Here is a 9682-nt window from a genome sequence, read left to right as displayed (position 1 = left end):
GGGTGTCGTGGGCTTTTATTCAGCATAGAACCCAGCATCCTCCCAGCACAATAAGTTGTAGCATGGTCTCATGCTTGGGCAAAGGAGATACCAAAAGATTTGGGGATTTTGTATATAACTGATGGAGCTTTCAGTAGATTATCACATCCTAGAATGAGGAAAGGCCTCAACACTGTGGTCAACTGCTTGCACTAACCACTGAGGCACACCTCCAGCTGCCTAGTTCATTAGAGGGAACTATAAAAATTCAAGATGGGGCACTGGCTAATAGCTGGCAATTCCCTTCTCATACTCAGAAACAGCAAAAGACCTGGAAGACATGCACAAGGACAGAGCAAATCAGTATTCTCATCTCTTAATGCTTACATGGCCACAGCCAGCAAGAGAACAGGCAGAGACAGCTTGCCTTACAATGCAGGTATCTCCATCCATAGCTGCTGGAGGAAACAGGCATAATTTTAGGGGAGATTATCCAGGCTTGTTTGGGCTCTCAGGTTAAAGTGACTCAGCCACTAGACACAACTCTTGCTCTCTGCTTGTTAGAAGGGGTGTCTAGACAGGTGTAAGTGTTGCTGTGTCCACATTCAGTGGGATGAATCCCTCTTGGAGAGCAACATGCTGTGCCAAGGATGCCCTCTGACACCACCCTGATAAGTAGGGCAAAGTGCTACAAACAGAGAAAGGGGTTTTAGACTCCCAAAGGATTTAGTGGCCTGACTCCTGACTGATTTGCACAGTCATGCATGACTGCATGAAAAAAACAGTGCCCAAATCCCAACTCTCTTCTGCTCCTGGTGTATTTTGGTAACTGCTTCTTCCCTCTTGGAGCTCTGCAGAGACAGCAAGGAGCCACGCAGCAAGGGGGGCAGGTGCTGACGAAGGTCCCAGTTAACCTACTTGATGGACAAGATACTCCCAGCAGCTCTCAGCATCTGGATGCAAACAGGCATGCCGCCCTAGCTGCTGTGAGGTCTCCAGGGCAACATCCCTAGGTGTGTACACAACAGGACTGTCAGGTGGCTGCTTGTGTGCCACCAAACATCATCAAAACCTTTATTCCTGGCACAGAGCACAGAGAGATGAATGAGGCTGATATGAAAAACACCACCACCCTGCTGTAATGTGTCTAATTCTCCAGTGTCATGACTATGTATCTACTACGTACATTTATACATAGAGACACAAACACACCTCACTGCCCTTTGTCATGATACCACTCAGTTATATCAGCATTGCTTACCTTAAAAGGAGTTAAGAAATCCCAAAAATCTGTATCTAACATATTCCAAGAAAGCATAATCTCTTCCCCCCAACACTACTCATGGTCTAATCCTAGTAATGTCCATCTACAGCAAAGGGCAGCAACTATTATGTTTGTCTTTGGGAGTGGGTTCACACAGCTTTGGACTGAACAGTGATTAAGTGAAGAGTATTCATAAAAATGTCTAAACACAAACAGAAATTTGTAGTCCGGTCTTGCTTCCATTTGCAGTGAACTTCTTAAACAGGCAGGTCCAAAGAGTAAGTCTGGAGATACCTGCAGTGAGAGAACAAGTGAGGTTTGGAAAATCCTGCAGGCAAGTTGCCTACCCTGAATACAGAAAAGGATTCCAAAGAGAGGACTCAAGGAATGAGATTTACCACCTTGCACAGAGGGCATTCATGTGAAGAACTGTACTCTGTACAAACCAGGTACAGCAATTCCACTGAGTACCCTGTTACTCTTGTCTGATGGCTTGTAGGTTGCCATTTCTCCAAACCTTGGGGAAGCACTGTTAAACAGACTATTTTACTCTTGCTACATATATCAAAGTTCAAACAGCTGTACCTCTTTTGGTACTGGGGCCTGTGATGATGACCATTAACTTAATCAATCAAAGGCCTTTTCAACCTTCCTAGAAGCATGAAGAAAAGGTAGCCCTTGAAGTCAAGGAACAATCAATGCACTGACAAGTAGGTAGACAGGGATTTGTGCAGATATATCTGTGTGTACATGTGTGAGGGGAAGAGACAAGCCTTTCCTTAAGGCCATGCCTTCAATCCTTCAGACTGGCACGTGTCTCCTTTGTTTTTGATAATAGAGGTAATTATATCTGAAATGATACAACTGTAAATCCATCATGCAATTAAGGGAATTCAAACTGCACAGAACTATATGAACATTTAAAGGTGGATTATGGAAAGAGATTCTGAAAATCACACTCCACATTTGCCATTGCTTGATTTCAAAGCAGTCTACTGCTTTCCCCAGGGACTCTGTATTCTCAACACAAGAGAACCATGGGCTATTCCAGTGAGAATCACTAGTGCACTGTGGTGGAACTAAAAAGCCTTCAGAGAGGAGTTTCTGGTTTGGGCTTCCTTTAAGTTTTTTTTTGACCCTTCTTATCATTTAATAAAAGCTTATGGTCTTTGATGGATAATAAACAATTAAACTCTTATAAAACCACATGCTCAGAGAAAGCTAGTCTTATGCAAGTTGAATGAAGCTTTTTTCCCCACTGTAATTATTATTGAAGAAATCTATCATTATATTTTACAGGGAAGCCTAAAATACAAAGTACTTTGTTAAAAATACAGATGAACCAGTGTACTTTCAAGTCTTCTCACCCTCTACCACCTATATTTGAAAACAGAAGAAGAAGAATAAGCTTGTACTTTCTGCTGCTGTGATGGTGCACAGCTGTGCAGAGCTGGCCTGAGCTGTCAGGACAAAATAGGGAAGACACCATGTTTTCTCCCTTGGGAAAGAGGTCACCATTTCAGTACTTCCACATAGGAAAGGAAGAAGAGGGTGGTTTGAGCACAGTCTCAAACATGGGCTTCACCACCAAAACAGAGGCAGAGATCAAGAACTAGAGATTGCTCAGATCCTGATGGGTTTGTCTGGTTCTTGCTTCATAGGTGAGCTGTATCTGACATAAAGAGCAGAGACGAGTCATTTGTACCTTTCTTCCCAGCAGTTCTTTCCTAATGTGAACAGAGTGATTTTTTTTTCTTTTTTTGGGGGGGATGATCTTTGGGTAAGGAATGCTATTACTTATACCACAGTCACTTGGGATAATATTTATTACCGATAGTCTTTTGTGGGACAAGCTCAGGCAAGAAAGATCAAATAAGATCAAATCTTTGCTTCAGGGCATCCATTGACTTATAACTGCAGAAACGCCAACAACAAAAAAGTCAAATGCAAAATGGAGCATGACTACCTGGGGTTGACTCAGAAACCATAAGATTTGGTGAGGGAGTTTTTGCCTTTTTTTTACTTCGGGGTGTATCTGGGTACACCTCAAAGTGTGTACCCAAGTAAATGTGTGTTTTATCACATCATATTCTACGCAGAACTGTAAGGGCTAGAAGCGATTTTTTTTTTTAGTAAGAACTTACTTTCCTAGATAATAACACTGTTTTTTTCCAAAAGCATCACACTGCAAAATTCAGGATAAATTTATGAGAACTGTTTACATAGTAACTACTACCCCCACTTCAACATGCAGCATTGCAAAACCAGTAAGTTCATTAAAAAACTAGACAACTTTCTTCCACTCACCACATTGGGATTGTTAAACAAACCAAATATCTTCATATTATGAATGTCGTCTGATACTACTTGAAACCTTTTGACTGGCCTGGGTTTGTTTCTTTGCTGGAATGAGTGGAAGTACTCCACCCCCTTCTTTTAAATAGACTTAAGCTGTATCATTTAAATTACTTGGAACAGGGTACAGGGACCATCAGGAAAGGATCAACTGTAACAAAATCTTTGTGAGGTTGAAAACTGGACAAGCTGGTCATTTAAACTCTGTAATGGGCCATTTGCCTGCAGCAAACCAACCTTCCAAAAACAACCTAATTACATGTTACTGCTTTAAAGGTGTTGCATGAGGATTTCTCTTGTTACTGGAAGATGCCCCAGTGGAAATGCCTCCATAAAGCTTTTAAGAAGCCACCAACTCAGAGACAGTGAGCAAGTGGACTACAGACTACAGACTTTAATCAGTGAGAGGCGTGAAAAGCCAGTAATTTGGCCCAGCATTCCCTGGATTTCATCTCTGGCACAGGAAGGGTTTGCATGTTTCCCGCCTGTGGCTTCTATTTTAGCCTGTATTCATTGCTGAGATGCTTTGACACAGCTGTGCTGGTTCATTAACTGCCCAACATGTCACTCAGACACAAATGTCTTTGGGGTAGTGTTTTCCAATGACTCGAGGGAAGGGTAGACCTCTGTGAGGGAAGGAAGGTCTTGGTCTAGGAGATACATGAGAATCTCATGAGACACATTAAAAATGAAGACCAGAGGAGAAGAATCAAGCTGGAGAAAGGCCCCTTCCCACGGCAAAAAGGCTGGGACTCAAGTGAAGGTTTCAGGAATAATCTTCAGCCATTGAATCCCTACTGAGACACCAGTGATCAACAAACTAAGATCTCTCTTTGTGTTACAGCTAACATTTCTAGTAGTGAACTTACTCTTCCTGTGGCTTTCCCTGGAGGCTCAAAAGTAAATATTTTGCAGGCACTAAATGGACACCAAGAATGAGGGATATAGATCCACAACGTCCCCACCCTCTTCTCATTGCATCCTGCTCTCAGGCAAAAGCCATTCACAAAATTAGAGCACTCTCAAGCCTTGCCCTTGAATGCTTTGGTTAGGAAGGTGCCCTGCCCTATTCCAGAAGCTGCGTCAGAGACCTGCTGAGCTGTGCAGCTGCTAGTTGGGCACTATTTCCAAAGGAACAAGGGTCCATATCATGCTGCAAGTGACTCATGCTGAGATCACCCCACTCAGGAAGAGACAGAAGGAGGTCCCACTTCTTCCTCCAGGGAGGGCTCACAGCATGGAGGAGGAAAGCAGGTACTGGAAGCAGGGAAGTTTGGAGCTTCCTGTTGTCTTGCTCCTTGGATTCCTTTCTGCAGAGAAGAGAGAACAGGCCATGAGGAAGATGCTGTCTGCCAGCCCACGCTATGGCATCCATCACAATGACAGTCCTTAGCCACAGGCAACCTGGGTGGAGCATCCCTAGCATATAGCCCCAGCATGCTGGCATGTCTCCACCCCTCTCCCCAGAACTTGCTGTAACCACTGTGCTGTCCCACCATAATGTAGTTGCCTTGCTCCTGCCTCACCATGTGCATTAATACAACCCCCTGTAGCTTCATCCTTCACATGGGTAATCTCTGGAGGACCACTATGGGCTGAGGAAGAGTAAGAGGCTGTGGATACTTGGTTCTAAAGCCCGGAGATCAGGAAATCCACATGGCGCTGTGACAAGTATGAAACCTCGTTGACTATTGCCATGCTGCTACTCACCCTATCTCAGTAACCAGCCAGTGGGTCACTCATCTGAAATATTTTCCAAGGCATCTAAATCGAGTTTAGAAAACATGAGTTTTAGTCTAAAAATCTGACTCAGGTTCAGGCAGCTCAGCAAGGATTGAGCACAGCAGCCCTAACGTTGTCAGTCCAGTCCCCCATTGTGGCACAACATTGCTCAGCATGAACCATTGCCAGGTCTATAATTTATACACTTACCTGTATCTCTAGAAGCATGGCTGCTTAAGAAAATAAGGACTTTGTGATGTGACTGCCGAATTCACCCTGGTCTGCCTTTGACCTGCTCCATTACAGTTCAACCAAATGAGTTCCCCTGGTAGTTGTCTCCCATGCACATGCATTCACACATGTCTGCACCATGCAAGCTGCTTACGCCTGCTCTTCCAGGCAGTCATTGCTGTTCAAATTGCCCATTAGAAACCCAGCCTGGCACAAAAAATAAAGAGATTGACAAAAATGCATTCTGCTGCTCTTCCTGAAAAACTCCTGAACTCCTGAAAGTTGAACACATGAAAGCAATCTGAGGTTAGAGTGTAATACACAAACCACATAAAAGAGGTAATTTAACATTAGACACATGTTACCAGAAGCAGGTTGAAACTAATAAAGGTTTTACATTCAGGTCATAAAATACAGCACTTATATTGTCTTGTGAGGCGTCCCTACTTGGTGTGCCTTGATAGGGGAATAACTACAAGTGTTCCAATGCCAATACAAGCTGAATAAAAAAGATGACCCTTCTCCTTCACCCTTTCCTCCTCCATGAGAGAGATGCTGACATCTGCAGGACTGTCTCTGAATGGTGAAATGCAATTCAGGTGAAAGACAGGTCAATTTTTTTTTTCTTATTTTCTATTCCTGTTCCAAAACAAAAAGGCAGCACCAACAAGCTGAATCCAAGCACTTTGGTAATCCTATAATACTGGTTTTTAGCACCAACATGATATGCCTTAAAAAACAGTGATCTAGTTGGAGCACTAGCAGGTAGAGTACATGGTCCCCAACAATGCCCACTGACTGTGCCTCTTTCATGGAGGGATGAATGCAGATACAATCTTCCCAGTAGAATAAAGAACCTGTGTGAGATTTCTGATCTTGGGGAAGCCACACACAACCTAATGTTAGCAATTTCTGTTCATGGTTGACTCCTGTAGGATCCAATCATGTTACAACTATTTTTACAGATCCCAAAGCTCAGCCTCTCACTGTAAGTCAGAAAAGACAATGAATTTGACATATTTCAGACAAGATGGAATGCTGAAATAGAGCTGAGTTGCACCTTTAAAAAGTATGTTGGCAGAGGAACTGGGTTTACTTTGAAAGTTTGGTATGAAAGATCTACACTGCAAAATGCTAAATCCCTTTAGAGAACAGAGTTAAATAAAAGCAGATATTTATTTTCCTAACACCTTGTCAGCAATCTTGGGCAAGATTTTTTATTTTGCAAAATTATTGTGCTAGTTTGCCAATGATGCTTTTCTACGAACAACCGCCCAAGCAACGTATCTGCTTTCTCATCCTGCCTCTCCCAACACGTCAACACTCCCTCCCGCAGCCGAAGTAGAAAATTCTTTGCCTTGGGGCCCACAATGAAACTCAGACAAGTTACTGAGAGAAAATACTCTAATGATGCAGAGCCCACTTCCCTCTTCCATCTGTCTTCATGCCTTTTCTTTTTTTACTTTTTAAGTTCCTGACCCTGATTTTTAACTTCTGTTCCAGCTAGAGTCTGATAAAAGGATTTTATTTGAGACATTTCTACTGATGTGTTATAGAAGCAAAAAAATGTATCAAGGAGCACTAAAAAGCAAAAGATCTGTCAAGTCAGAGGTAGGCTGAAAAAAATTGCAATGTGACCAGTTGCCTAATTTCCCTCCTATTCTGAATGGAATGTTGAGCAAATACAACAATTCTACTGACTTTGTGGTCTGCCTTCAACTTACTCAGCCTTTTAAAGAAAAACCTGGATGGAAATGCCAATATTAATCAAAACACACTATCACTGAGAATGTTTATAGGACATTCTGTAAACTGGGCTATCATCAAAGTTGACAGGAGAGGAGAGTCTGTGTCCTATTTTTAACTCTTTATTCACCAGCCAGGAATAGCTGGAAGGATAGCAAAGATATCACACATTGACCTCAATTAAGATGGTGATTCACCTTCTGCTCTCTGAACACAAACAGAACAGCCTGGAGCTGGAAGGCTTACGTACAAAGAGAGTTTGGGTGAAGAGGTAAAAATTACCATGCAGGGCCTCTTTTGAGGGAGAATATGAGGTTCCTGAAAGACATCCCAGAGAACAAGCACAGTCATTCATCTGGTTTTGTTGGAAACCTAGAGAAATACAAATAGAGAAGATATTGGGTTTGAAAGTCTGGAAGTCCCAAGTTAACACATAACTTTAATCTGATCCTTATAAAAACAAAGTCTTCATCAATCTGATCTTCATCAATCTACCATATATTTATTCTAAAAATAAACGACAACATCCAGAAAACAGAAACAATTTTTTTTATTCTTTCTCACCTCATTTTCTTGTTCCAGGTGAAATGTCATTCCAGAACACCTCCAGAAAGAATGTTTGTCTTTTAAGATTTATTATATTTTAGTATTATTTTTGCTTTGATTGGATCCTCACAAGGTTAATTTCAACAGCAATCTTTTCCTTGCCTAAGAAGACCCAGTATCGACAGTATATTGGGGAAGGGAAAATTTATTTCCAGTTTTATCACTGAGTTGTTCCAGAGATCTCCAACTGACCCAAAATAAAGGCACTTCTTTAGGGATCAGGACATGCCTTAAAAGATATCATGAATGATATTTCTACCACTGCTGCACAACTATGTTAAATGTAATTATCATAAAACCTATCTTGAATATCTATAAACCACTGATAAATAAAACATTTGGATCAGTTTACAGTCATGATATAAATACCTTCAGACGAACTAATGAACTACATCTCTATCACATTCTTCCAACACCTTAGTTTAGCCAAGAGCATTTCCTTACCATATTGCAAAGCTTCTGGATTTTGACTTTAAAATAGATTTCAAAACAAAAAGGACACAGGAGGGGACATGGCTAATTTGGTGTACAGCCCTGTTTCTGCAATCCAAGAGCAAATGCTCTTACAATGGTGTAACAGCAATGGCATGGATGCCTGACAGTGGGCTAAAGCATTTCACGCAAGCACAGAAACTACAAACACCAAGTTCACAGCTGAAACCCTCCAAAACTTCAGCACAGCATCTGCCCTGCCCTAAGACAGCTTCCCCATCAGTCTGGGGTACTCTTTTGGACTAAATTCTCTGAAGAAAGGATGGAGCATTTACAGCTGAGTAATACTTACATGCACTAGGGATGAAAATCCCATGAAGAAATGTGCTTAAGAGAGTGAAATTCAACCTTGTCCAGAAAACCAGCAAGAAGACCTCACAATTGCTGTTGTACGGATGCTTCCCAAAACAGCCAAATGTGTGACCTCAATGATGAAAAGGCTGTACGCTGCCTTGAAGAGGGGTGTGTTCCCCCCTTAAGCATTCACAGAAATGACACTATATTTAGGATTTAGAGAGAAAAAGAACTATCCCTTAGAGTTCCCTTGGGGATGGGATTTTAAGAGCACAAATTTACATGGACAATTGAGTAACCATGCTTGTTCTGATTTCCCAAAAAGGCCTGTCATGGTGTCAGAATGGAGTGGCTGGAGCAGTACTACAACCAGCACAGCCAAGTGCTGGGTCTTTGTTCTGGGATCCTTTCATAGTTTGGATGGAGAAAAAGAAAGATAGTTTATCCAATAAGAATGTTGAAAACTTAGAGTCAACTTCAATTATAGCAGAGTATGAGGCTTATTAAGGAGCTTCTGGGCCCTCTACTCTGCTCTTGTGAGACCTCACTTGGAGTACTGTGTGCAGTTCTGGTGCCCTCAACATAGAAAGGACATGGTACTGTTAGAACAAGTCCAGAGGAGGGCCATGAGGATGATCAGGGGACTGGAGCACCTCCCATATGAGGACAGGCTGAGAAAGTTGGGGCTGTTCAGCCTGGAAAAGAGAAGGCTGCATGGAGACCTCATAGCAGCCTTCCAGTATCTGAAGGGGGCCTACAGGGATGCTGGGGAAGGACTATTCATTAGGGACTGTAGTGATAGGACAAGGGGTAACACGTTGAAACTTAAACAGCAGAGGTTTAGACTGCATATAAGGAAGAAATTCTTTACTGTGAGGGTGGTGAGGTACTGGAATGGGTTGCCCAGGGAGGTTGTGAATGCCCCATCCCTGGCAGTGTTCAAGACCGGGTTGGATGAAGCCTTGGGTGCCATGGTTTAGTGTGAGGTGTCCC

At 42.4% G+C, this 9682-nt stretch overlaps 1 long non-coding RNA gene across 1 annotated transcript; it reads right to left on the bottom strand.

Annotated features, from left to right (window-relative positions):
* Nucleotides 1–2483: 2483 nt before the first annotated feature.
* LOC115945362 (uncharacterized) lies at nt 2484–7811 on the bottom strand. The gene is made up of 3 exons (XR_004079725.2): nt 7580–7811; nt 5531–5826; nt 2484–4908 (listed from the first exon to the last, which is right to left on the bottom strand). It is a non-coding gene; the product is annotated as an uncharacterized lncRNA (long non-coding RNA).
* Nucleotides 7812–9682: the final 1871 nt, after the last annotated feature.

This window comes from Melopsittacus undulatus, chromosome 6, assembly GCF_012275295.1.
Source record: "Melopsittacus undulatus isolate bMelUnd1 chromosome 6, bMelUnd1.mat.Z, whole genome shotgun sequence".
Taxonomy (NCBI): Eukaryota; Metazoa; Chordata; class Aves; order Psittaciformes; family Psittaculidae; genus Melopsittacus; species Melopsittacus undulatus.
This window is presented reverse-complemented; position numbering and strand designations above follow the sequence as displayed.